Raw genomic sequence first — 23,540 nt, 5'->3', positions numbered from 1 at the left:
CAAAACAAAGTTCACCGTGTTTAGTAAAAGTTATGCGACCACTATCCTGCTTACTTCCTCGTATATGACTCTTCTCGGTGACCTTATCTAAATTACTTTTAAGCGGAAGATCAAATTTGCTTAAGAAAGGAATAATACCCAAAAAGTTTCCATGATCTATAGCTGTGTCTTTCAGTTTATAGGCTGCTACATTTCCTCTGTAAATTAGTACTCTTTTACCAATGAGTTTGTGCACTTTGACGACTCGATACATTACCTGTCTGTTCTTCTCAACCTTATACTGCCGTTGTTTTACCTGTTCATGAGGAAGTAGTTTTTTTTAACATTATGTTCTCTTTTGTTAGATATGTAAGCACTCACATTGGTTTAATGTATTTTGGAAGACTCGTGTTCTCTTACTCGCTGATAAAGGTGTTTAATGTTACGTTTGTCACATACAGAACCTTTAAGAAAAGTTTGTTCGATCTGGAGAATAATCTGTGAACACGCTGAAAAAAAAAAGCTTGAAGTGGTACGTTTTGTCGCGGATTAAATATCCGAAATGTTTTAATTAGTCCAAGACAGTTGTAATTTATATAAGTGGTACGTTTTGTCGTGGAATAAATATCAGAAATGCTTTAATTAATCCATGACAGGTTGTCATTTATGACAGGTCGTCAAAAGTGGTACGTTTTGTCGCGAAAATTCACGTGGTACGTTTTGTCGCTGGTATGTTTTGTCGGGACACCATTCTGGAAAACAATTCTTCAATAGCGAGGAGCTTCAAACCGGTATGAAAAATAAAGGTAGGTGTCTATAATCATTAATATTTCGTGTTATTTTTATTTAGTTTGGTACATTACACGTTTGCTTAGTAGTATTGATAGTATTAATAATTAGCAATAGTGGTTATAAGTGCCAGAAATAACTGTAGCAATATCATGCAGAAATCTTCAGTTTCAAATTTGTCCCGAAATTAAAAATAAATAAATAAATAAAGCTACTACGTCTCCCAGCCTGCCGCCAGTTCAATCTGGGAACTCTACCTACCATCTCTCCAGAAGCTCTTTATATCCCCCTTCATAACAGTGTAGTTTGATGACAAGCTTGCATGAAATGTTTCAAGAGAGGAAGTCAATACACCAATACAAGTTTTTCTTGAATATGACTACGTCGGTATCAAGGGCTACCATCATAATCAACCAGATTTGCGGCCACTATCGACCAATGGCATACCGAAAAGTTTGTCAAGGAAAGAGGGAGTTCAAGCTCCCAACTTCATTTAATCTCAGGTATTTGTATACATATCTTAATATGGTAAATGCTTATTTTTATGTAATATCTTGCACAGGGAGGGATTAAAACACAGAACCCTCCCTTGCGTTATTGAAATTGACTACCCAAAACTAACAATTGTTCAGCCCTTATATTAGTTGTTAGACCAGTATGAAGCCCAAATGTTGATATTGTGTTTTGTTCTATAGTTAATTTAAAAATTATGAAGAAAAAGACGAAATAAGAGGAATTCAGACACTCCTAGCAAATTAATTTGAAAAACTAAAATTACATTACATCAAGCGGTAAGTTTGTAATAAACATGTAGTACCGGTAAGTCTTCATATACAAATACCTCTGTATCAGTTTCTTGCTTTATGTCTTAATAAACCTTTATGATTATTGCTAAAGTAGGAACAGATTATTAACGTAAAACCACCTTGTCATACACATGTAAGCATAAATAATATTGCTTCAAATGAATGAGATGAAATGTCCAGATAAGAATCATCTAAAGAATCCCGGAAAGGTGGTCAGAAAATTCAAGCTTTATATACATATAAGATCTTGACCTACCTGGGATCAATTCGATGTCCTGTCTCCAAACACGAATTATTAAGGTGATAAATTTTCTTCATTTTTCTCATTACACCCGGCGAATACCTGCCTACTGAACGGATTTGTGCCACCAACGATGCTTGAATCTTTTCAGACAACGCACCAGGGGATCTTGGAAATTTGAACCTAGGAAACGCTGAGGAAGGTTATCTACCACATCAAGAAGTTGTACTTACATCTTAGTCCCATTTCTTCTGTCGGAATATCATAATGTTTAAAAAAAGGAGAGGAGAAAAAAATACATGCCGCTTCAGGTCTTACATCGCATACGTGATGAAACGCTAAAGACATCAAAAATGGCGCCTATCATCTTTTAAAGGGTGAAATACCATTAAGCTTTTATCAATGTCACAGTCTGTGTTGTGCATGCTTGAACTCTTTACGGTGTCCTTTCGAATCTTGCTGTCTCTCTCACCATTACACTGACAAATGACCTACCCAACAACCTGCAATATCACACACCTCCTCTGTATGTTTACAGTGTTGCCAGGTGGCCTTAATCAAAGGCGACGTAAGACGAGGAACTATTTGGTAAATAGACATCATTTAGCATTCAAATCTAACCCAATGCTCTAAAACTATGTTGATAGATCTGTTATGTTCATCAATGGCTTGAATCGAATTCCTCATTATGGAAATGTTATTTTAGAGTCACTACTATGCTCGCTTCGGTCAAGAAGTACGAGATTACATAGCTGTCCCTCTTAACAGTAATCCTACTAAAATTCATAAGATAACAGATACTTTTCCGCTTACATTTTTAAATATTTAAATTCACTCAAAATAATAAATAAATATTCACTCCGGAACAGGGTGCGCGCCTCCCAATGGCTGATTTGTCAGACAGCCATTCGACACGATTTCTTCTAAAACTAAAGCGGAATATAATACTGAACTTCAGTAATTCTGAACACTGCACATACTAATTTTATATGTACATTGATAGATTTAAATTTTAAATACGGTACCGGGTGTGTAAAAAATGTATACATACTTTGAACTGTCATGAAAAATATTTTTTAACCTACAAGGTTAAATATCTAGGAGAAAGTAATGTTATGTTTCTTCAATAAATGGCAGCAAAATCACCAGTCTAGCTGCGCAACCAGTTAACGGCAAGAGGGTAACATCAACATAGTAGGCGGACGTTTGAGCTTTGAAGAATGGAAGCAGGTTATTAAGTGGTACTGAAAGTTTGAGAACGTTGCTGTGGTCCAGAGACAACAGAGACGTGAGTAAGGGCCTGATCCACCTTCAAGAGTAACAATTACTGTCTACGAGAGAAATTCGAGATTCATGGAACAGTGTGTGATATGCAAAAAAGCCAATCTGGACGACCTCGCGTGGCTCTCACTGTCAGCTGCGGTGCTGGAATTGTTTCAGCGTTCACCACAAAAAATATTCAAGGCAAGGGTCATGTAAGAGCGGCGTAAGTGCTAATAGTGTGGTATGCATACTTACGCAGAAAAGTAAGTTGGCTGGGTACACTCCAGACCTGGTGCAATAGAAGTGACGAGTCCCAGATCACAGGATACAATTTTGTGAATGGGTTCAGGAGGTGGTTACACGTGAACAGGGATTTATAGATACTATTGCTTGGTCTGATGAAGCAAATTCAAACTTAATGGAACTATCAATAGGTATTATTATGTATACTGGACTGAAAGTAATCCCCACATTACTATTGATAGTGATAAGCAAATGCAAGACCAAGACCAAGACCCGTGTAGTCTTGCTCTTAGTCTTGTACATCTAGTCTTGGTCTTTCTTCCATTGGAGCCCTTGATCTTGATCTTGCGCACCAATCTTGATGTTAGCCTTGCTTGCAAGAGTTTTGCGAGTCTTGCTTTTAAGAAATTTTATACTTTTCATAGGTAAATTTTACACTGGATATAAGATATAATAAAAGCTATGCATATCACTTAATGTGTCAATAATAATGGAAATATTTTTTAACGTTAGATACAATTATTATCTTTACCTAAAGTGTGAAATCCTTACAGCCGAAGTAGGAGAGACAGGAATAAAGGAAGAAACTTTTCGCACTGGAATGCTTCAACATAGATATTTGAATAATCATGAATTATAAAGATGACCAAGAAAGTTCTGTCGCTTTTTTACCCACCACCTTCGAACATCGATATGTCACCTAAGACGTACCTTTAGGATCAAATAAAGTCCCCATTAGCATCGACGACCTTCTGCCAACGTTCTGAAAGGCCATGGATTCCATCGCAGTAGAACTTGGTGAGACGTGAAGCGAAGAAGGTATCAAGTGCAATTTGCACCTCTACTACGGATCTGAACTGACGTCCTCGAAGGTGATTATCCAAGGAAAGGAACAGGTGATAATCGGACGGTGCAATGTCCGGGATATATGAGGATGCAATAGTGTTTCCCACCCAAGGCGTAGAATGGTGTCCCGGGTCATCCTAGCCAAGTGGGATTATTGTTGTCCTGTAACAGGAGGACCCCTTTGCGATTCAGAAGTGCTGGCTCCAGAGTTTTGAGTTTTCTTGAAAGGGGCTCAGCTATTGACAGACTGTGCGTTGATGCCCTGACTAGCTGTTAGCAGTTCCCGATGCACGATGCCGCGAACAGTCCACCAAACACACAGGAGGACCTTCTTCTGATGTAATGCTAGTTTCGACTGTTTTAGAACCGGTTCACAGGATGCTAACCAATGATGACGGCGCCGTGGAGCTTCGTACAGGACCCACTTCTCATCACATTTCAACACACTGTCCAGAAATGACTCCTTAGACGAGACTGTAAAGAAACACAGGTGTCTGCTTGCATTGCCTTCTGGCCCGAAGTCAAATCATGTGTGAACCATCGACCCAACTTGTAGTGCTTCCCAAGTTGATGGAGATGCTGCCGAACGGTTTCTCCACTCACAATGAATAGTAGCCCCAGTTCCCCACATGTCTGGCTACTGTTCGCCTCAATTGCTGCCTGAAGATCTTCACTTTGCACATGCGTTGGTCTTCCGGCACGTGGTGTGTCTTCGAGTATTTCGTCACCGTCCTTAAACTTGTTAAACCACCGCTCCACTGTCCGCGTAGATACACCTCACCAAAGGCGTGGCATATATTACGCACTGCTGTAGCGGCGTTTGACCCCAGTTTGAACTCGTACAGCATATACGCCCTTACGACGCTCTGTAGAGGTCCCATGTTCACTCTGTCCTTACGCAAGTTCATGGTGTAACTGAACTGCCACAACCAGGTAGTATGTTCGATATACCCACACCAACTGACCTTCGTCTTATCTCCATTCGCATTCAACTCACAGTGTGAGGGCCAATTGAACACAGACCTCTAACCACTAGTTCTCATTCTGTTTAACATATGAAATATATGTTAGTTACATTGAATCACTGTAATCAATTTGTAAACTTCTAACGATAGTGTCACTTTATTCACACGCCCCAATAAATTATTAATGGCAGAAATTTTATTCTAACAGTATTAGGGAGGGAAATTTAGCCATATTCCTCCAGATTTAGCACCCAGCTTCTAGCTAATCATTAGTTTTTACCATTTTTTCACACCGGTCTCATAGCTAATAGTCTAAACAAACTGAAACTATTTGAGTTTTCTCTTTGAAATGGTCTGAAGCCCAACATGAAACTTTCTAATTCGATGTCAAGTATCTTTTCTTGCTCCTTCCTTAGTAGTCTATAAATTTACTAACGGCAATTCAAAGGACACAAAACATCGGAAGCATGATTTCTAAGCCAAATGGTTGTGTTCGAAATATCAGAAATCGTCGATACAGATAATCTATATATAAAAGGTATAAAAATTAATTGATCGATTTAATGCTGAGCGTCCCTTTCAGCAGCGAGGCTACATGAGACGCGGACCTACTGATTAACGTGGAATCCGAACCATATGAGTTCCCGCCGGGAATCGATCCCGGGTCTCCCACACCAAAAGATATATATATATATATATATATATATATATATATATATATATATATATATATATATATGTATATATATATATATATATATATATATATATATATATATATATATATATATATATAATGTGTGTATGTGTGTATGCCAGCGTAGAGCAAGTTCAACCAAATTCGGTACACATAAAGCTTACAATCCGAAAAAAAATTCTACGATAAGACACCCCTAGAGCTGAGGCATGAAAATAATCGAAAACTACCGATATTAAGCGTCGAATATATAGTCTACTCCTAAGATTAATAGTGACACTTCAGATGCCGTTTAAGCTCAAATTCAGCTCTCATTGCCATGAGGAAGAGAAAGGATGAAAAATAAAATGTCTAAAATTACTAAGATTACTGTCGAACCCATAGTATATGGGGTCGGTAAGCTGATTGTTGACATACCCGATAACGTTTAAGCCCAAGCTTAGTCGAATAGTACGACAAGCGGACAGGTATTCTGGAAAATTTCGCTTTTAACAGGGAAAGAGGTCATATTAAGAAACTGACGTCTGTTGTGTTTGTGACCGAATCGCAAGAGTTATTGGACCTTTTGAAATTAATTTTGGAACATAATGCTTACCTCAAGCTTTTTTTTTTATCATGTCAATTTGGTCGAAGGGTGTATCCCTAGAGAATAAAGCGATACAACGTTTATCTAAAAAATAAAGCGTCTTGAGTTTTTATCATTAAAACTAATTGAAAGGCACATCCAAAGGGACGAAGGAGTTGAAGTACTTTCCATAACCAATTTTCCCCGTGCGAAGAACGGGCATTTTAGCTGATAAAATGAACCAACTGAAAAAAAGCACTAAAAAGCAGAAAGTAATTTATTACTAACATCTATTAAAAAATCGATGGTAATATTATGATGCATTAATGTTTGGAAGTGCTTTATTATTATTTTCCGCTTTTTAGCATTTTTATTATTTTGTTCATTTTAGTGTTTTTAAGTTGGTTACTTTTATTTTTAAAAAATTTTTATTTGAATTATTTTTTTGCCTGTTAGTGCGTTTATGACGTAAGTTATTTTCTAAAATTTTCTTTGTTTTTTAATTCCACTTTTCCGTTACTCCAGTAAGAGTCTTTATCCAAAAATAGGACACTTCCTATAAAATGGTTTCCTTGCGAAACATGCGTGAACAAATGAGTATTAATTAATTATCAAAATTATTGCAATATTTTTATTGTAGGTAGCGCAAGATATGGCTTCTTAGGAATAGGTCAATACATTAGTGGAAACCGCATTAAGATATCACATACGCACAAGATTGTGTTAGTGTCCCAAATCGAGGGGTATATGTGTTGCAGCGGGTGCAATCTAACGTTATTTGACAATCGACAGTTGAAGCTAGTAGATGTTAAGTACTGCAATTCTTATAATCAGACGTAAGATATTACGCCGTGACGATAAGTGAAATTTCAGTAAAACTAGGCTACATTTTACAATTTTATTTCTGTAAGAGCACAAATGCTACGCAGGCCTGTGAAGAAATTTGTGCTGTTCATAGTTAAGATATATGATTAAAAACAACAGCTAAAAGATGGTTCATATTCGCTTTCGTTCTGGTAATTTCGGTCTCCAAGTGCTCCTCAGAGTGGGCGATCAATCACAGAAAAAGTTGGTGACATTCTGGCAAAATGTGAACTTGATCGGGATATGAGCAGCCATGACATCGACAATGATCTGGACACCCATCACCAAACACCATTAAACCATTCGGAGAAAGCGGCTACAAAAGTTTATTAACCCCTTATCTATATGCAACTCACTTGATTTTGTTGATTATCTGGTTGCCGCTTATTTCAGGATAAATTTTTACGATGCGCTTTAGGAATTATTTTTTTTAATTAATTAATTATTATTATTATTTTAAACATTTTACATGTAAGATCCTTCCTTGAAATAGCTTATTGAATTAGTGAAAAAACTTGTCGACAAATCACCAACGGCTCTCAATATAATCGCTAGCATATATACGTAGATGTTAAACTGACCGCCGCCTTTTTTAACGTCGGTTAAAAGAAATATAAGTGTAAGACAACACGAAGTACGCGGAAAAATACCTAGGTAGATACCCAACTCAAAACCGAAGTTCTTGTAACTTAAAAGTAGTTAACGGTGAAAACTAATGCTACGCAGGAGATAGGGATGCGCACGAGACGAGTCGAGACAGGATTTTCCTGACAAAATTCGAATCGAGACACGGCTCTTCCAATAGAGAAATATACATTTTTCGAGTCAAGACATGACCTTTACAGCACATTTTCGAGTCGAGACAGCCACAAATCTTGTCTCGTGCGCATCCCTCGCAGGAGAAGTAAAAAAAAAAAAAAAAAAAAAAGACTAGAAAAAACTTTTAATTACAAAGGATAAAATAGTAGAAGAGGGTTTTGTTGGAGATAAATGATTATTAGGGAGCGGTGTAGAGTGTATGTCCAGTAATTTCGTCACTTCCGGTGACAACAAATATGCAAGGTTTCAAAAATTGCAATTTCAGTTCCTCGGTAAAGAAAACATAGGCTAGTAATATGATGTAATTCACATTTAATTGTATGGGATAGCTACGCTTCTTTGTCTTACTTTATCTTTGATCTATTTATTGTTTACATATTATTGTTTTGGAATGTACTGTAGATAAAAACTATAATTCTGTCTTTTGTTATAAGATTCATAGGTAAGACATAGGTAGATTCATAGACAAAAAAAAAAAAAAAACCTTATGATCATTTACAGCATATTAATACTTATCTTGGCACTTGTTTCTGGCTAAAATACCAGAATTAACTATGTCAATACTCACCAAACGTGAGTGTTAAACACTGGGTTATTCGTATTAGTAGAGTATCGATGACTAATAAAAGTGAGATTATTTTAAATATTGCATGAACGATACTAATTTGTGTTTTGGAGGGAAACCGGATCATTTGGAGTCCCGAATAATTTCTGGGGGACAGGTTATGTGAGTTCGGAAATGTCCCAACTATACCGGGTCGTCTGGGAGCCCTCTTCATAGGCCATAAAATAAAACATGTGTAAGTTCGATACTTAGCACACGTTTTTTGGAACCTTGTCGGAAGTAAATAACACATGATGTACTGACGGAAGTACGTCATGTTTGACCAATCCATTGAGGTTTTATATGTTCAAGGTGCAGACCTAAAGTCCCAGCCTAGGTCCCACTCACCTATATCACTAAGTAATATAATCAAGAATTGTTTTGTAGTGTAGTAATTTAGATGTAAACATTAATAAAGATGGAAAATGGAAGAAGTCGACTATTTGTGAATTTGTATCCTAACTAACATTAGGGCTAAGGAAAGTTGTGTGTAGATTTTGCATATGTTGAAATTCGGTGTGTTACCTAATAAGTACTGTATGGGTTAACTTCTTCCTGTTGATTAGTCTTAAAACAACAAATGTACATTACATTGGATGTACAAGTACAATATAATGAGGATTCTGTTATATTAAAAACATATGTATTATATAGTATCGACACTCTATACTATATAGTATACGTTTCCCAAATCATTGAACAATAGCCTAAGCAATCAGAATTAACCAAAATTCCAATACAAGTTAAAACCTTTATCTTAGGCATTATCTGGAATTAACTCTACAACAGCTTTGAAAGGTTTTTCTAACTTGTTTCGTGTTGTGGAAGCTTTTGTACCTTCTGTAATCCTCTTAGGTCGACCAAAAACTTAATCATGTGAAACTAACAGTAACTTCATTGTAATACTGAAAAGTACGAGAAAGGCAGAGAAACAAAAGAAGAACCGATTGGAAAGCAGATTAAAACTGGAGTCTTTTCAGACCCAATATACGTGCATAGCTCTTCCCATAATTTCAGATTATGATCAAAATGTACAGGAAAGGAAAAATTGGGAAGAAAGAGAAAAAATAAATTTAAAAAGATTAATTTTTATACGTCTTTCTCTTTCTTTTCCGACTATCCTCTCTCTCTTCCTAACTATGAGCATGCATAAGTATCCAGTCAGTTAACAACTACTAAAGCGACCTTTCTCGTACGCCTTGTCACGTCTTTAGCTCGCTCTGCAACGTTCGTTGAGAAGGAATACTTCAGAAACACGGGAGGAGGTATTCCACGCAGGGTGCGATAACCTGATGCCGTAGGAAACTACATACAAAGTTATCAGGCCCCTGCAGTTTTCGAAATCATTCCTAGAAGCAGTAATAGTTAAGATGCTGATACTAGTATACACAGGAAGTCACCTGTGAAGACGTGTTAAATTTAAAAAAAAAAAAAAAAAAAAAAAGTTGCTAGTTTGACAGCATAAACTCGTTCTTGATTTCGTTATAAGGAAAGGTCCAACTTTGGTATTAGGTTTATTCTATATGGCTGACTAGCAGATATTTTCCTACTAAAAAGTATGGTCCTTTATCACTGGCAGGATACTTCTTGTCAACTGAAAACTTTTCACTCATACGAATCAACTTCTTCATTTTACGTAACATTAAGATAGTAAGACTATTCATGGCTTTGGGTTAATTGATTTAACAAAAGAGACACTGACCAAAGCTTAAAACTTTACTTTATTTTAAATTATAATTTGTAACTGTTTCGGATATCTAGCATATCCTTCTTCAGACACGATCGAAATTAATGAAAATACAGACATATATATAAATGTTGTTATAACAGAGTTTAAATAATAATGAAAAAAGAATTTAAACTCTGTTATAACAACATTTATATATATGTCTGTATTTTCATTAATTTCGATCGTGTCTGAAGAAGGATATGCTAGATATCCGAAACAGTTACAAATTATAATTTAAAATAAAGTAAAGTTTTAAGCTTTGGTCAGTGTCTCTTTTGTTAAAACATTAAGATGTTCCATTTATTCATTTGAATCTCCTTTTTACCTTTTACATTACGTCAAAAATTAAGTATCCCTGAAAATTGTTACCAAAGTGTCCTATCAGCTAATTTTCTGGAGGGATACAATGGTATAGCGCTCCTCGTGCGAGGAGTGTCTGGTTCAATCTCAAGCAATTTATAGCAATCTATAGCAATGAGAAAATTCTTCATTCTTCTCCATACCACATTCGAAAGACTTCTACAATGAAGTTTCTTAATTAATTACAACGAATTGTTGCTAAATCTTTCATAACCTCGTTGTTATTAATACGTCAACGTTAATACAATGAGCAACGTACTCTCCATATTAAATATAATGACTATGCGTGCCCGAAGGGAAGCAGGGGGCCCGCCCCTCTGGTTCACGAAAACATGACTGCACGATTGTAACAACTTAAATTTCTTACAATTTTCGTAATACAAATAAAAATACCAAATGTAATGTAGTAAACAGTGTGATTCCCCCTAGAAAATTTTCTTCAGGCGCCCTTGATAACGACTGTTACTAAAACCATGATTAATTATAATGACAACCATTCTTTTCTATAATATGATTCATATTCACACCTTATAATTTAATGAGGTTGTCTGACAGCACATTTGGCAGTAATTTATTGTAATCTGATTGACAAGTCTTACAGTGCAACTGTTTTTCATTGCATTCTTGTAATGGCCACATTTCTGCTCCGTATAATATGTGTATATACATGTGATTGTTCTGCTTAAAGGTAGGTTCTAGCCTATCTATCTAACAGAGATTTATTGTACCACTAGGTCAGCAGTGTCTAGTTCCTACTTCCCTTGTGGTACTTCCCTGTATTCTCCAAACAGAAAATACAGATAAAAATAACTTTTTTGAATTCTTGATGCAATATTTTAGTACTCTTAGTTAAGAAATTTTTCTGATATAATAGCTAACTACAGTACCTTTGTTGCATGGTAGAAAACACGAATATATATAGAATTGTTTAGCAAGGCTTAGTTTCGTGGGTCTTGCATATGCAGCCACCTGGATGAATTTCACTCGAATAGACTGCTGTTTCCCTAAGAGTGTGCGTTAATGAGTTACCAAAGAGCGCGCGCGTACTCCTTGAGATAACTTCATTAAGTGTGTGAGTGGGTAGCGCCATTAATCATACAGACTACATGGTTATTCTCTGTAGTTAGTTTAAGAAAGCGGAATGTAACAGAATGTTTTAATGGATTGTAGAATTATTTGCAATCGTTTGTCTTCGATTCAAGCACCAATTGTAAATCTTCTATAAGAAGTATTTTCAATTTACAGAATTTCTTAAATTACAATGATAATGATAATGATCTTCTGTTCTGCCCGAAGATCCTCAGGCGTGGTGGATCCATGGCAGTTTGCTATTGCCTTTCATGGTATGGCGACGACATCCTAAGCAGTGAGGAAATGAACGAAGGAAATGATCAAAATGAAAATCCTGGAAGTGTTTCAAAGGAAAATGTTGACCGAAACATGGCTCCGATTACCATAGAGAAAGGGAAAGATCTTACACGTACAGAAGCCTCAACTTCAAATACGTCTGTTCATCCAAGATACATAATTTCTCTTCCAAAATGAAAAAATTACGACAAACTGCACGTACCAAACGTCGCACGTACAGACGCCGCACGTACAGACGCCGCAACTGCAAACACGTCTGTTCATCCGAGATGCATCATTCCTCTTCCGAAATAAAAGAAATACGAAAAACTGCACGTACCAAACGTCGATCTGAAATTTTTACTACTGCCTCATTTCACAAGGTCCTTCAGAGCAAACGAATTAAAGGAAATGTTAAGTCGAAGAGAAAACTTTTTCATCATCTCAATGAACCATTCACTTCAACAGAGAAAACTGCAGCTGAGATCAACCAAATTTCAAGCCCAATGTGTCACGAATTGTATGAAGAACCAATTGACGAGGACTGGATTCAGTGCATTAATTGTGAACGATGGTGACACGATCAGTGTTCGCCTTACAAAGGGGATGTGGGTTTCAAGTATGATAGGTGTTGAGTGCGCCCTCTTAGAGACCACGAAACGCACTCTTTGGGATAGTGGTTCTTAAGAGTACGCATTTCGGTTTTTTCACTTTTTAAGGTTTATCTCCATATCTACATTTAGTAGTAAAGTTTTCCATTTCTTACAATGTAGCTTAACCTTCAATTAAAATTATATTCAATTTATATAATTTTTGCTTCATTATTTTTGGAGCTTTTTCAAGACGAATATTAAGTGCGTGCTCTTAGGTAACCTTCCTCTATACAGTATAGATGTCCATGATTATTCTGTTGATATTTAAAAGATTTATGGCACACTCCTAGAATGTTTTGCCAATATTACTGTTGTAAGCGACTCAAATGAGAAATATCCTACAAGTGAAATAAAGTGAAATATATAAGTTTTACGTCCCACGGTTACTCCAGCTAGGCTAAAGGAGACGGTGATGATGAGAATGAATGAAATGGTCGGATGAAGGAAGTGGGAGGAAACGGGAGAACTCCGAGAAAAACCCCACATAGTGTTTGTCCACCACAAAGTTCACTTACCGCAGGCTGGGATCGAACCAAGGACCCCATGCACCAGAGGTGAACACTCTCATTTAATTCTGAAATTAATAAAGAATAATAATAATTCTCATCGATTTATATTTTTTTTTCAGCATAAAGCTTCTGCATACTATTAAAATGCGCTAATACTTCTTCCCAGTTTTGCTCTTAATGGAACCACAGTTCTTATTCAATAGTTATTTTGTATTTGTACGGTATTTAATTTTAACGCCTCTTCGTTATAACATTCATAAGAAGAAAATTAAATTATTACCGAATATTATTTTCAACCAATGAGCTTTTTTTTACAAAAAAAAAGTAATGAGACATTTTTTTTTAAAAAAAATGACATGGCCCAGTTTCTTAAACCATGCAAAAATACTTTTAAAATAAATGACATGTCGTCATTCTGTTTAACGAAAGTGTCTGGTATTAACAATGTTAATTACACCATTTCACTTATTACTAATTGTAATTACATACAAAGTAGAAAGCCGCGTAAAATGCCGTCAGGAAACACAGAACTTAAATGCACGACAACTTTTAAAATATATTTGTTCTGAGAATTGCATCTTTCGCCTTTTCTCTCTCTCTCTTTCTCTATACTTCTTACCATCTACGAAACAAAAGCCGTTAGATAAGAGAGAGAGAATTTTTCTTTCTTTCTTTTTAATGAAAGACGACGAGACCTTTCCTCCCAAAACTACCTGTTCGTGACCAGAGGAATGCTATTCGTTACCTAGCGCAAACTGTTCCCATGTACCCAGCGTGAGGTAGAAATAGCCATGTTTATACACTTCCCTGTTGGCTAAAAAATTAACGAAGGAGCAAAATAAAAGAAGAAAAGAACGAAAAAAAGGCAAATAGCGTGAGTGTGAATATATTTAAAATAATGTACAGGAAGTTTCAACATTCATTTGATACAATTTTGGAATTGATTTCATTCATGCTGTTGTTACTAAGCAAAGGAAAGGTAATCTATTTTGGAGTTTATGGAGACTGATTTCTGTTTCAGGATCAAAGTTCTTTCCTTTCCTTTCTTTTCTTTAAATCCCCTTAGAACTGGATTAAGCTACATTTGGTTGTGCTTTTTTCTACTGAGTAATTGACCATTTTTTTTTTATTTTATTGTGTAGTAATAACATTGATTTGAAGCGTTCACGGTTTTCTTTCAGTTTTACGTCCCACGATTATGCCGGCTGCGCTGAAGAAACGGTGATGATGAGAAATGAACGCAATATTGGAATGAATGAAGTGAGGGGAAACGGGATAACCTAGAGAAAACCCACGCACACTGCGTTTGTCTATCACAAAGTCCACTTGGCGTGAGCTGGAATCGAACCAGGGACCCTACGCACTAGAGGTGAACACTTTGTCATGGTGAGTCACCCCTCGTTCACGCTTTTATGTACTAGGTAATCTAGATTTGTACGTATACTCCAGGAACTTTTCGATCAAATGAATGATTAACATTTTAACCTATTCTGTGAGTGGTTCCGGGTTGCATTCCTAGTGAGAATATGCTCTATTGTCACACAGCTACAAATCAGATATGACACACAACCAGGCACGTACGCTGGAATTTATGTCAGGGGGAGTCCAAAGCACTTCGGTGGGTCCAGATTCAATTAGGATAAATTAAATTAAAATTTGTAAAATCATCCCTAAAATTATATTAAATTTACAGAGATGTCAGGATTTCGGGATGTTCAGACCCTCAGGATCAGGCACGTAGCCAGGATTTCGTAATGGGGTGTCCGTGACGAAACACTATGGTTATCACACCAGGGGCTGGATCGTTCTAAACTATTTTACTGGCAACATATATTAGTTTGTTTAGTCAATATTTCGTAATGGGGGGGGGGGGGGTCGTGACATGAAATACACACCAGGGGCTTGATCAATCTAAAATATTTTACTGGTAACATACCTATATTGATTTATTAGGACAATAAAATGAGGATATGTTAGTAAGTATTTTAATAACAAACTATAAAGAAATCTCCAGTAAAAGAATATTTTTAAAATATTGACAAAAGATATAGTCTTTCAGGTCATTCGAACTCGGTTCGTCTTGTCTTCTTTTTTCTTTTTCTTCTTCGTTTAATGCCGTCAAGGATGGCAATGAGATCTCCTTGGCAGTAAAGACATCCTATAAAATGGATTAGTGTTGCTGCGAAATTGAAAATTCCTTTAATACGCTGGAATCTATGTTGCCAGGCTGATATTATTGGTGATTGTCGGTATTTCTTAAGTTCTACCTGAGAGTCTATCGGATCGAACCAGTTTATCGATTGTCATTTATAGTCCATAGGATTAGCATGGAGCTAGATGAAATTCGGAATGCTCCGTTGCAATAATGTACATTTTAAACTTGAACCCCTTCCGTTTCCTCCACACAAAGCTCCTCACAAAACAGAGTAACAAAACGTTTGCTGTAGTTTAATATTTTTAACGCTGATTCTCCTTTTTCTCGTTCCTTTTTGTTTCATCGTTCCTTAATTTTTTCATTTACGGTTTCGAAGGGGGTCCGGACCCCCGAACACCCCTTTGCTACGTGCCTGTCAGGACCCACCCCCTGCATAAGTCTCTACCAATTTTCATGGAAATTACTAAAAATAATCAGCACCTGAAATAAAGTCCGACAGGGACTGTTCCAAGATACCATTCCGGTTTTCGTCTGGTGAAACCGGGAACACACTCTCTCTCTCTCTCTCTCTCTCACACACACACACACACACACACACATACACACACACACACACACACACACACACACACACACACACACAAAAACAAAAAAAAACACGGCTGTGAGGTTTCAACCCAGAATCTTCAAACTGCAAACCAAAAGAGCAACACTTTTTTCGTAACAACTATTTACAAGACTGTATACGCTTCGTATTATTATTGTACTTTGCTTTATATGGAAGAGTACAAATTGAAATCTGATATATAGCTATGTGAAGAAGTCAATAACTTCTGTAAACTTTAGATTTATTATGCTTAAAGCAATTTATTTATCAAATTACTCTATTCAGTGGCGGCTCTATAATGTAGTTACGTTACATGCAATCTTATATATTACGAAGAAAAATATTTAGAAAGAAAAACATTAATGGACATTCCTGTAACGAACGAGGAAAGATAGCAGTAAAAAAAATAGTTATTATAATACGGAACCTACAACCCTGATCGATATCCATGTGAGATATGGCAACATAGTGCAAATCACAATGCCTGATGTTACCTTCTGTTCTCGTGTTCTGGCTTGGCTCTTTCTAGCGACGATACTATCACAGAACAGTTCTTTAAACGCCTGACCTCACATACAATATAATCACACATTTTATTTTAATTGAAACCTTTCGCTTCCTACCTTCTTGCTGCAGACGGGAGAGAAGGAAATAAGGTGGATCCTCAGTATAAGCTCTGTCTCTCACTGCATGGGAAAAGGGAGGGCCTTGAAGGAGGAATTTTCGCTTTGCTTCTCGCAGGAGAAATAATGAGTCACATTGTTTCAAGGGCTACAGAGCTACTTCAATAAAGGATTGTGTTTCCTTTACAACGTTCATATATAAATTATTTATGGAGGTTAAAAAATCTTAATGCATTTTAGGATTTCGGAATTTAACACCTGATGTATACGTAACCTTTTTCTTTTAAGCATTTAAGGAAAGAATGTATATACTGGAAGTACATTTTAAATTGATTTAGTTCTGAAAGTTACTGTGAAAGCTTGCATGGGAAGCCACAAGTAAAAAACACTGTAAAAAAAATAAATAAATAAAAAATAAAACACCATGTAAACACTTTTAGTACAGATGCTGAGGGGAAAATTGATGAAATAGCGTTTATAAAGTGTGCTTTCGCGTGTCCAAAAACGTTAATTCTCTAAAAACAGTATTAGTATGATATAATTATTTAAAACACTTCTTCTTGGCAAAGAGTTCGAAAACATGTGGGACATACTTGGAAAACACAGTATCTAAAAGGGGTGAACATGTGTAATCTGGAGGCGTTCAAAGAGTGTCGGTAATGTGCAGGCCCGTAGCCAGCCTGAAAACGTAGGGGGGCGCCCGGTGGAAGTTAGGGGGGCCCGATCCAAAAATATTAGTTCATCCCATATTATAGTTCATTTAAAAGCCTACCGTGAAAATTTTTAGAGGGGGCCAGTAAAAATTTAGGGGGGGGCGGCCCTCCCTAGACCCCCCCTGGATAGGGCCTGGTAATGTGTAAAGTATTCTACTGTGTCTAAAAGTAGTTTCTTTATTTTTGCAGTGTACTTCAAATAAATAACTATAAAACACAATCAATAAATAGAGCTAGGTAAATGACGAAAAATATAATTTTAAAAGTTTACAAACAGACAGGCTACATAAACATGAATTGAATAGCTTTTTTTGTTTTCAGTATAGTAGCCTGAAGGTCAGAATTAACGTACATTTGAGTCATCATGTAAAGTATGTTCAAGGCGGGGAACACTCAAGGAAGTTCAATAAATTCGGTTTCCGGTACAATTTCATGCATATTTTGGTGTTCCCCGTAGGTACATGGTTAGCAAACGCGTTTTCGGCATGAGATCCCGAGTAGGAATGTATATATGAGTATATCGCGCATACTCACCTAATATTTTATGACTAACATATAGTTACCTTCAAAAACTGAGCGTAAATGCGGGTAGATTTACGCTACATTTTTGAAAATGGTCGAGCGTATACCTACCAAATAGCATTAAAGCCGGGGTTCGATTCCAAGAGGGAGGAGGTGTGATTCAGATTCTACGTACGTTAAACAGTATATCTGCGACTTGGCGCTGAAAATTAATAATCGAATGAATCACTAATTTGTTATAGAAACGATCGAAATCGAATGAATACTTGAATTTCAATGCATCATGCCATTGGCGTCTCTGGCATGTAAAATTTGGGGGGGACATCAAAGGAAATGATCTAACTGCTAGTGAGTATCTAAATAAATTAAATTAAAATAAAATATTGAATATTTCGTATTTCAAAATATTGGGGGGACGCGTCCCCCCGCCAGAGACGCCCATGCATCATGCAACTGTTATATGTTCCTATTTTACAAGTTAATAAATGTTATACGACAAATGAAGCTAGTTAACGTTTAACTATTACTTAAGTGTACATAGATTTTGTATCAATTTCAAATTACACCGTTGGATATGTAAATAACTGATTGAAGAGTTAATTAAGACATTTTAATTGAAGGAAAGGTTAAGCAGTGTTGAAAATATTAATTGTTTTCCATTTTTTGAATAGTTTGAATTCTCTGTACTCAATAAAGTATTTAAAATTAAGTTCAGTAATTATGTATGTGAGACATATACTAGATACGATTATGCAATTCATTGTTATTTCTCCTATAATATTTGTGCCTTCCATCAGAATTTAAAGAATGTCATCAAGCGAAAAATTATTAGAACCCCCAAATTCGAGGGGTAAGAGTTTGCAGAGAGGAGAAGAAAATCTGGTTTCGCTAACACTGCAGATGTCACTTTCCTTTTATAAAAATCTGGAGCCACCATTGACCCTATTATTAATCTGTCACCGTCTCCTTCTTGGCAAACTAGAAGAAATACGTAGTAGTTTCCAGTTGCTTTCCACACCAAAATATTCCGATCAATGAAGTCACGCTGATAAAACCTAGAATCAACAGCAAGTTGACGACTAATTAGTATGACTACCAACTTGACGTAGGAAAAATTGCTGCTGTCCCACATAGCACAAGTACGTCCACGGGATGTCCGATACTGAGCCCGCAACGGATGACGGGGCATCCGGGGATTACCCGAATGTGCTCCCGGGACATCCACAGGATTTTCGCGGGAAATCCAGATGTCCGCTAATATCCCGGGATACGGGATATTCAACGGGACCACGAAGGGATGTCTATTGGTTTTCCCTCGGACCTCCTGTCCCATCTGAGACGTCCCGTGGACATCCTACATGGAAATCCTTCAGGACGTCCCATGAAGGACGTCCATGGGATGTCTTCTCATTGTCACGATAATCCCGGGAACCGAATGGGATGATTGGGATCAAAATGGGACATCCCAGGGACGTAGCGTGTTATGTGGGGTTCTTCAAGAACACTTTTCCTCCGGCTTCCTACTTAGATCAGTGTTTCCCATTATTAGTCTGCTGTGGAACAAATTTTGGGAGTCCGTGATATTATTTAAATCTAATAATTTACAAAAAGATGCAAATGATACCATAGGTTTTCTGTATGCATGTTCTGTACGTTGTGTAATTATAATATAAATTAGGGGCGCGGTGGCTCAGTGGTAGAACGCTCACCTCTGGCGACGTGAGTGCCTCGTTCGATTCCACCTCTATCAAGTGGACTTTGTGGAGGCAAACACCGCGTGGTTGGACTTTCCAGAGGTTCTCTCGTTTCCTCTCACTTTTGTCATTCCACCATTATCATTAATCTCATCATCACTGTCTCTCTTAGCCTTGGCTTCTTACCGTGGGATATTAAACTAAAAAAATGAAAGTTTATAATTTAATCCTTGTTAATATTTAATTAGGATGCTACGTACCTGTCCACTACTACTATCACTTCTACGCAGATACCAAAATTTGAAGGTGAGGGTCCGCAACATTGAAGTAATTGTGAACACTGGCTTGGATCAATTGGCATAGTTAGCAATCTACAGCCAATGTACCAAAATTCTCCCCATCCGACCAACATGTAGTGTCTTTTAGCTTCACGGGCCAGAACACCATATGTAATTAGGGATAAATTGGACTTTTAAAATATATTTAAATGAATCATATAAATATAGGAATCCATCAGATTTCCACCCAAGAATTTTGTGCACGTTCCTTAAATTGCATTTTGGTCATGAAGAAACAGATTGATTTAAATTACTATATTTTCAATACTTAATTGTATTTCATTTTGACTCAGAAGGTTAAAAATAAAATGAAATCTTCAGTTTTTACGTGTCGCAGTTATGCTCCGTCGGCTAACGAAGAGAGATGAGAAATACAAATATATTATCATGAAACTTGGTGGAATGAATATATTGAGAGAAAACGCGAGGAAGCGCCAACCAGTATTGAAGCTAGGAAGTGGTCAGGAGGGTTCAGCCCCCTGAAACCTTCAGTTGTTTGTTTAGATAAATATGTTCAAAAAGCAAGTCAAAGAATGTGAGGCAAACTGAAGTTAATGTCCTCCCCCCAAAAAATATATCTCGGCCCCCTGCCTTAGTGTTCTGACTATGGACATGCAACCAATATTATGCTGTCAACTATAAACTCATACTGACATTGAAAAATGTAGTAGCCTACTTACCATATGATATCATCTATCACACATTGAACTTCGGCAATATTTGTAGATGCGTGATTACGACTGATTTTATTAAGAGACCAAAGCTTCCCTCCATTTTATTTCTTCGACATGGGTAAATGAAAATATACTATAGTCAGGGAGAAAAGTGTTAATAAATCACTGCTTCAACTTTCATAAATAGTATATTGCCTGAACAATATACAAGTGGTTCCCAATCATTTTTGAATGATGTCACACTTTACTAAACGCCCACAACATCGCGATACACTTGTATTGGCTTATTATTATTATTATTATTATTATTATTATTATTATTATTATTATTATTATTATTATTATAGTGTAAGCCTATAACTTTACAAAGTAGTGACTTTATGTACTACTGAATATTATTCCTACCCAAGGGCGCCGATTTCTCTGTAAATTTGGTTAGCGGCATTCAGATGCAGAAGGTATATATATGAGGATTTTAAGACAAATTGCATTCAAATTATGCGTAATATTATATATTCGTAAATACAATGGGAGGCACCCGTCCCTCTCAAGATCGGCGCCCATGTTTCTACCGCTGGAGATGTTTGACTGATATAGTCTGTCTCAAAATTGATTTTAAATAATTATCGGTAATTGATCAGTAATGGGGGATTAACACTAGCGAAGACAGAAAAAAAACGTGCCCTGCGGAACTCTAACCCGCCTTCACTTGCTAACGCTCGCTTGGCAATACTGTCTGAATTAAATGTTATTAATCTAACCTAACCAAATGTGAATATTGCAAAAAAAAGTCGATTAGAAACCTGTTCCCCCAAAGCTAAACAATAGCCCAATTATCAAATGCTTTATAATTTTTAAATTTTAAATTTTCGCGACACAACCTATGAGACTGTGCGATACCCTAGTATGTCGCGACATACCGGTTGGGAACCACAGCCACAACCCAAGGATTAAAAGAAACACTTGGTTAAAAATTGAATTTTATCGCAACTTTTAATGTTTTTGGTTTACTTTTATTATAATACATTATTGTAAAAATAAATAAAAGTATATAATTGCGAAATATACTTTTATAGCTAATATACATTTTAAATCTTTTTTGTATGTTAATAGACATGTGGAATTACAAAATACAGTATATTAATAAATAATAAACTCATCCTTTTTCCTTTACAACAGGAACAAACAAACAAAAAGTGTTGGACAAATTTTATGCAACCTCAACGCTGGAAATGTATGTTTATCAACCTGTGACATACGCAGAAGCTCAAGAGGGGAGGGGGTCAAGCTTTCAAGCTCATATAACTTCAGGTGTTCGTGTGTGTAGGTATACCTTAATATGATAAAGTGTTTATTTTGACGGCCATTTACTTTGAACCCAAACCTCCCTTGAGTACGGCATTATCATCAACTCCAAACAAAATAAGCCGGTCCAAGGTATCACAGCTCGTTTCTCACTGAGAATCATATGGTTTCAATTCTACGTTAAACTCTAGATCCCATCTCATATGATCTAGTCACTGATGACAGGTACATTAAATTTCCAACAAACTAATTTTTCTGTTGTGCAGTGTAAATAAATCTTTCTGTATGCAGTTCCGTATTTTCTCACCTGAAGACCGTGGGAAAGAAGTTCAAAAGACAAACATGTTTGGTTTAGTCCTCCCCCCTTCAATCTTTTCTTCCTTTTCGGAACAATTCCAGGATACCACCATCTGCAAATAAAAGAGTTCGCTGCTCTGCTCAACAGGCAAAGAAAAAAGATATATGATGTAAATCTTATTGAAGCTGAAGATGAATGTTACGTACTATGTTCCCTGTATAGAACATTTTGTTTACAATAGACAGTGAAGCCAAAACAAAGCTAATGAACATGGACAATTACGCAAAATGTTATGAAATCATGACATGACACCTTCATTAAATGTTATGGATGTTATTAAATAGTTATTAATGTAACTTTGTAAATAAATATGATACTGCTTACCTCGTCTTTAGAGCATCTACCTGTAAAGAATGACACCATCCACTGATGAAAAATTAATTAATCACTCTAACTACAAAGTAACAGATTCACTAAAGCACGATCCGAGAATGGAATTAAAACTTACTCTATCTTTGTCACTTCATATACTTCTTGCAGGACGATAGAAAATAATATAAATAAATTATACATCACTTTTAGTCGAATTCATCAAAAGGAATTTTATAGGCAGAACTTAAAACACTACTACGGCACTCACATAACATACATAAACACACACACGCGCGCGCGCGACATAACCGCAACACATGTTCGTTCCCAAGACAAGACAAAATTTCCGTTTCAGTTTTATTTCTCTTCAACATTTGGCGCTCTAAGCCATCTTGCGGAGGATGTAGCAACTAACTACTCCTTCCTCCTTTTGCTTTGCTTTTCATCCGTTAGCGAAAGCAGTCGGAACACTTAATCGTCTTGTTCATGCTATTGTCGACGCAGAAATTAAATGATGGCCCGGAGTTTTGACGCTTCGAGTAACAGGTGATAGCTTGAACTTCGTCCGCCCGAATGACCCAAGCTTTAAGAAAACCGCAGAGGAAAAGGGAACTTGATTGAATATCAAGAATTGCACCCGACAACAAAATTCACAAGCTTAGAACTTTCTTTCGTAAATAGTTTTGTAAAATAGTATCTTTCATATGCGTAGTATGCAGTGGCGTATTTACGATTTTGTTTCGGGGGAGGGGGGGCTTTGCCTGAAAATGTGAAAGTTCTGCAAGATATTTCATATACTTTACTATAGTAAGTAAGATTTCGGGGGGCTTAAGCCCGGAAGCCCCCCTAAATACGCCACTGGTATAGTATGTAACCAGAAACGCCAGCAAGATTTTTTTTCTCTAAGATCGGGAGGTGGCGGGGGGAAACACGCACAAGCAAAATCACCAATAGGCCTAT

At 36.6% G+C, this 23,540-nt stretch overlaps 1 protein-coding gene across 3 annotated transcripts in view; it reads right to left on the bottom strand.

Annotated features, from left to right (window-relative positions):
* The window catches only part of LOC145690190 (uncharacterized), a 313,493-nt gene extending 290,551 nt beyond the window's left edge, over nt 1-22,942 (bottom strand). The window contains exon 1 of one of the 3 annotated variants that reach the window (XM_081764836.1): nt 22,593-22,942. The gene's annotated coding sequence lies outside the window, so the exon portion shown is untranslated. Of the gene's footprint in view, nt 1-1,830; nt 1,854-22,592 lie in introns of those variants that run through there. The other 2 variants (XM_081764845.1, XM_081764854.1) reach the window with 2 other exon arrangements.
* Nucleotides 22,943-23,540: the final 598 nt, after the last annotated feature.

The sequence above is a fragment of the Thermobia domestica genome, chromosome 1 (assembly GCF_964235325.1).
Source record: "Thermobia domestica chromosome 1, izTheDome1.hap1.1, whole genome shotgun sequence".
Taxonomy (NCBI): Eukaryota; Metazoa; Arthropoda; class Insecta; order Zygentoma; family Lepismatidae; genus Thermobia; species Thermobia domestica.
This window is presented reverse-complemented; position numbering and strand designations above follow the sequence as displayed.